General features: G+C 31.2%; 1 long non-coding RNA gene across 1 annotated transcript; it reads right to left on the reverse strand.

Moving 5' to 3' along the window:
- Nucleotides 1–5,091: 5,091 nt before the first annotated feature.
- LOC138405227 (uncharacterized) lies at nt 5,092–5,525 on the reverse strand. The gene is made up of 3 exons (XR_011238893.1): nt 5,391–5,525; nt 5,202–5,240; nt 5,092–5,163 (listed from the first exon to the last, which is right to left on the reverse strand). It is a non-coding gene; the product is annotated as an uncharacterized lncRNA (long non-coding RNA).
- Nucleotides 5,526–6,490: the final 965 nt, after the last annotated feature.

Raw genomic sequence — 6,490 nt, forward strand, 5'->3', positions numbered from 1 at the left:
TAACCTATGACTTTTTTATCATATTTTGGACGACATACTAACCTATGACTTTTTTATCATATTTTGGACGACATAGTAACCTATGACTTTTTTATCATATTTTGGACGACATACTAACCTATGACTTTTTTTAATCATATTTTGGACGACATACTAACCTATGACTTTTTTAAGCCATTTTGGACGACATAGTAACCTATGACTTTTTTATCATATTTCGGACGACATAGTAACCTATGACTTTTTTAAACGATTTTAGACGACATAGTAACCTATGACTTTTTTAAGCCATTTTGGACGACATACTAACCTATGACTTTTTTAAGCCATTTTGGACGACATAGTAACCTATGACTTTTTTATCATATTTTGGACGACATAGTAACCTATGACTTTTTTATCATATTTCGGACGACATAGTAACCTATGACTTTTTTAAGCGATTTTAGACGACATAGTAACCTATGACTTTTTTAAGCCATTTTGGACGACATAGTAACCTATGACTTTTTTATCATATTTTGGACGACATAGTAACCTATGACTTTTTTAAGCTATTTTGGACGACATACTAACCTATGACTTTTTTATCATATTTCGGACGACATAGTAACCTATGACTTTTTTAAGCGATTTTGGACGACATAGTAACCTATGACTTTTTTATCATATTTCGGACGACATAGTAACCTATGACTTTTTTAAGCGATTTTGGACGACATAGTAACCTATGACTTTTTTATCATATTTTGGACGACATAGTAACCTATGACTTTTTTATCATATTTTGGACGACATACTAACCTATGACTTTTTTATCATATTTTGGACGACATACTAACCTATGACTTTTTTATCATATTTTGGACGACATAGTAACCTATGACTTTTTTATCATATTTCGGACGACATAGTAACCTATGACTTTTTTAAGCGATTTTAGTTGACATAGTAACCTATGACTTTTTTAAGCGATTTTAGACGACATAGTAACCTATGACTTTTTTAAGCCATTTTGGACGACATACTAACCTATGACTTTTTTTTATCATATTTTGGACGACATACTAACCTATGACTTTTCTATCATATTTCGGACGACATAGTAACCTATGACTTTTTTATCATATTTTGGACGACATACTAACCTATGACTTTTTTATCATATTTTGGACGACATACTAACCTATGACTTTTTTTTATCATATTTTGGACGACATACTAACCTATGACATTTTTATCACATTTTGGACGACATAGTAACCTATGACTTATTTTTCACATTTTGGACGACATAGTAACCTATGACTTTTTTTTATCATATTTTGGACGACATACTAACCTATGACTTTTTTATCATATTTTGGACGACATACTAACCTATGACTTTTTTAAGCCATTTTGGACGACATACTAACCTATGACTTTTTTAAGCCATTTTGGACGACATAGTAACCTATGACTTTTTTATCATATTTTGGACGACATACTAACCTATGACTTTTTTATCATATTTTGGACGACATAGTAACCTATGACTTTTTTATCATATTTTGGACGACATACTAACCTATGACTTTTTTTTATCATATTTTGGACGACATACTAACCTATGACTTTTCTATCATATTTGGGACGACATACTAACCTATGACATTTTTATCACATTTTGGACGACATAGTAACCTATGACTTTTTTTTATCATATTTTGGACGACATACTAACCTATGACTTTTTTATCATATTTGGGACGACATACTAAGCTATGACTTTTCTATCATATATTGGACGACATACTAACATATGACTTTTTTAAGCGATTTTGGACAACTTAGTAACCTATGACTTATTTTTCACATTTTGGACGACATAGTAACCTATGACTTTTTTTATCATATTTGGGACGACATACTAACCTATGACTTTTTAAAGCGATTTTGGACGACATAGTAACCTATGACTTTTTTTTCACATTTTGGACGACATAGTAACCTATGACTTTTTTTTATCATATTTTGGACGACATACTAACCTATGACTTTTTTATCATATTTGGGACGACATACTAAGCTATGACTTTTCTATCATATATTGGACGACATACTAACATATGACTTTTTTAAGCGATTTTGGACAACTTAGTAACCTATGACTTATTTTTCACATTTTGGACGACATAGTAACCTATGACTTTTCTATCATATTTTGGACGACATACTAACCTATGACTTTTTTAAGCGATTTTGGACGACATAGTAACCTATGACTTTTTTTTCACATTTTGGACGACATAGTAACCTATGACTTTTTTATCATATTTTGGACGACATACTAACCTATGACTTTTTTAAGTGATTTTGGACAACATAGTAACCTATGACTTATTTTTCACATTTTGGACGACATAGTAACCTATGACTTTTTTTAATCATATTTTGGACGACATACTAACCTATGACTTTTTTTTAAATCACATTTTGGACGACATACTAACCTATGACTTTTTCCGGTGATTTTGGACTACATACTAACCTATGACTTTTTTTTAAATCACATTTTGGACGACATACTAACCTATGACTTTTTCCGGTGATTTTGGACTACATACTAACCTATGACTTTTTTTAAATCACATTTTGGACGACATACTAACCTATGACTTTTTTTTTCACATTTTGGACGACATACTAACATATGACTTTTTAATCATATTTTGGACGACATACTAACCTATGACTTTTTAATCATATTTTGGACGACATACTAACCTATGACTTTTCTATCATATTTTGGACTACATACTAACCTATGACTTTTATATCATATTTTGGACGACATAGTAACCTATGACTTTTCTATCATATTTTGGACGACATACTAACCTATGACTTTTCTATCATATTTTGGACGACATACTAACCTATGACTTTTTTATCATATTTTGGACGACATACTAACCTATGACTTTTCTATCATATTTTGGACGACATACTAACCTATGACTTTTATATCATATTTTGGACGACATACTAACCTATGACTTTTTTTATCATATTTTGGACGACATACTAACCTATGACTTTTCTATCATATTTCGGACGACATAGTAACCTATGACTTTTTTAAGCGATTTTGGACGACATACTAACCTATGACTTTTTTATCATATTTTGGATGACATACTAACCTATGACTTTTTTTAAATCATATTTTGGACGACATACTAACCTATGACTTTCTTATCATAGTTTGGACGACATACTAACCTATGAATTTTTTTATCACATTTTGGATGACATACTAACCTATGACTTTTTTAAGTGATTTTGGACAACATAGTAACCTATGACTTTTTTTTATCATATTTTGGACGACATACTAACCTATGACTTCTCTATCATATTTTGGACGACATAGTAACCTATGACTTTTTTATCATATTTTGGACGACATACTAACCTATGACTTTTCTATCATATTTTGGACGACATACTAACCTATGACTTTTATATCATATTTTGGACGACATACTAACCTATGACTTTTATATCATATTTTGGACGACATACTAACCTATGACTTTCTTATCATAGTTTGGACGACATACTAACCTATGAATTTTTTTATCACATTTTGGATGACATACTAACCTATGACTTTTTTTAAATCATATTTTGGACGACATACTAACCTATGACTTTTCTATCATATTTTGGACGACATACTAACCTATGACTTTTCTATCATATTTTGGACGACATACTAACCTATGACTTTTCTATCATATTTTGGACGACATACTAACCTATGACTTTTCTATCATATTTTGGACGACATACTAACCTATGACTTTTCTATCATATTTTGGACGACATACTAACCTATGACTTCTCTATCATATTTTGGACGACATACTAACCTATGACTTTTTTTAAATCATATTTTGGACGACATACTAACCTATGACTTTTCTATCATATTTTGGACGACATACTAACCTATGACTTTTTTTAAATCATATTTTGGACGACATACTAACCTATGACTTTCTTATCATAGTTTGGACGACATAGTAACCTATGACTTTTTTAAGTGATTTTGGACAACATAGTAACCTATGACTTATTTTTCAAATTTTGGACGACATAGTAACCTATGACTTTTTTTTATCATATTTTGGACGACATACTAACCTATGACTTCTCTATCATATTTTGGACGACATACTAACCTATGACTTTTTTTTATCATATTTTGGACGACATATTAACCTATGACTTTTCTATCATATTTCGGACGACATAGTAACCTATGACTTTTTTAAGCGATTTTGGACGACATAGTAACCTATGACTTTTTTAAGCGATTTTGGACGACATACTAACCTATGACTTTTTTTAAATCATATTTTGGACGACATACTAACCTATGACTTTTATATCATATTTTGGACGACATACTAACCTATGACTTTTTTATCATATTTTGGATGACATACTAACCTATGACTTTTTTTAAATCATATTTTGGACGACATACTAACCTATGACTTTCTTATCATAGTTTGGACGACATACTAACCTATGAATTTTTTTATCACATTTTGGATGACATACTAACCTATGACTTTTTTAAGTGATTTTGGACAACATAGTAACCTATGACTTATTTTTCAAATTTTGGACGACATAGTAACCTATGACTTTTTTTTATCATATTTTGGACGACATACTAACCTATGACTTCTCTATCATATTTTGGATGACATACTAACCTATGACTTTTTTATCATATTTTGGACGACATACTAACCTATGACTTTTCTATCATATTTTGGACGACATACTAACCTATGACTTTTATATCATATTTTGGACGACATACTAACCTATGACTTTTTTTTATCATATTTTGGACGACATACTAACCTATGACTTTTCTATCATATTTCGGACGACATAGTAACCTATGACTTTTTTAAGCGATTTTGGACGACATACTAACCTATGACTTTTTTTAAATCATATTTTGGACGACAAACTAACCTATGACTTTTATATCATATTTTGGACGACATACTAACCTATGACTTTTTTATCATATTTTGGATGACATACTAACCTATGACTTTTTTTAAATCATATTTTGGACGACATACTAACCTATGACTTTCTTATCATAGTTTGGACGACATACTAACCTATGAATTTTTTTATCACATTTTGGATGACATACTAACCTATGACTTTTTTAAGTGATTTTGGACAACATAGTAACCTATGACTTATTTTTCAAATTTTGGACGACATACTAACCTATGACTTCTCTATCATATTTTGGACGACATACTAACTTATGACTTTTTTATCATATTTTGGAGACCACTAACCTATGACTTTTTTAAGCGATTTTGGACGACATAGTAACCTATGACTTTTTTTTTTATCATATTTTGGACGACATACTAACCTATGACTTTTTTATCATATTTTGGACGACATACTAACCTATGACTTTTTTTCAATCACATTTTGGACGACATACTAACCTATGACTTTTTTTTAAATCACATTTTGGACGACATACTAACCTATGACTTTTTATCATATTTTGGACGACACACTAACCTATGACTTTTTTTTAATCACATTTTAGACGACATACTAACCTATGACTTTTTTAGGTGATTTTGGACAAAATAGTAACATGACTCTTTTATAATATTTTGGACGACATAGTAACATGACTTTTTTATAATATTTTGGACGACATAGTAACATGACTTTTTTATAATATTTTGGATGACATAGTAACATGACTTTTTTATAATATTTTGGACGACATAGTAATCTATAACTTTTCTATCATATTTTTGGCGATAAACTAACCTATGACTTTTTTTAACCATATTTTGGACCACATACTAACCTATTACGTTTTTATCATATTTTGGACGACATACTAGCTAACTTATGACCTTTTTAGTTATTCTTATCTCTAATTCTCTAAATATCTCTAATTGTAAGATAATATAGAATTAAAAAACTCTCTCTCTAAAAAACACACAAAGAACAGTATATGGTGTGTAGATCTACTCACCCATAAAGGTTTGGAGTAACTTTGAGTCCTTCGGACGCTTTTAGGTCCACACGCGATCGGCGTATATCCATACAACACAAGGGTTCGGGGCATCCACAATACAGCCTCTAAATAACGCATTATCTGCCGCGAAACTCTTTATTTACTATGAATCGCCAGCACCGGTCCCCTGTGAGTCTCGCCAGCCTCGGAGCTAGTGTTAGCTTAGCGAACCGAGAGCGAGTTGTCTTCCTGTTTAATCAACAAATCGGTTCGCTAAGCTAACGCTAGCTCCGAGGCTGCTCGTTAGCCCGCTGAAGTTAGCTAGCCTTTAACCGGGTGAATACGCCCGAGCACCAGGACACAGCTGCTTTACTTTACTGTACTGTAAAGCACCTGATAAGTATTCTG

Source organism: Paralichthys olivaceus, chromosome 17, assembly GCF_024713975.1.
Source record: "Paralichthys olivaceus isolate ysfri-2021 chromosome 17, ASM2471397v2, whole genome shotgun sequence".
Taxonomy (NCBI): Eukaryota; Metazoa; Chordata; class Actinopteri; order Pleuronectiformes; family Paralichthyidae; genus Paralichthys; species Paralichthys olivaceus.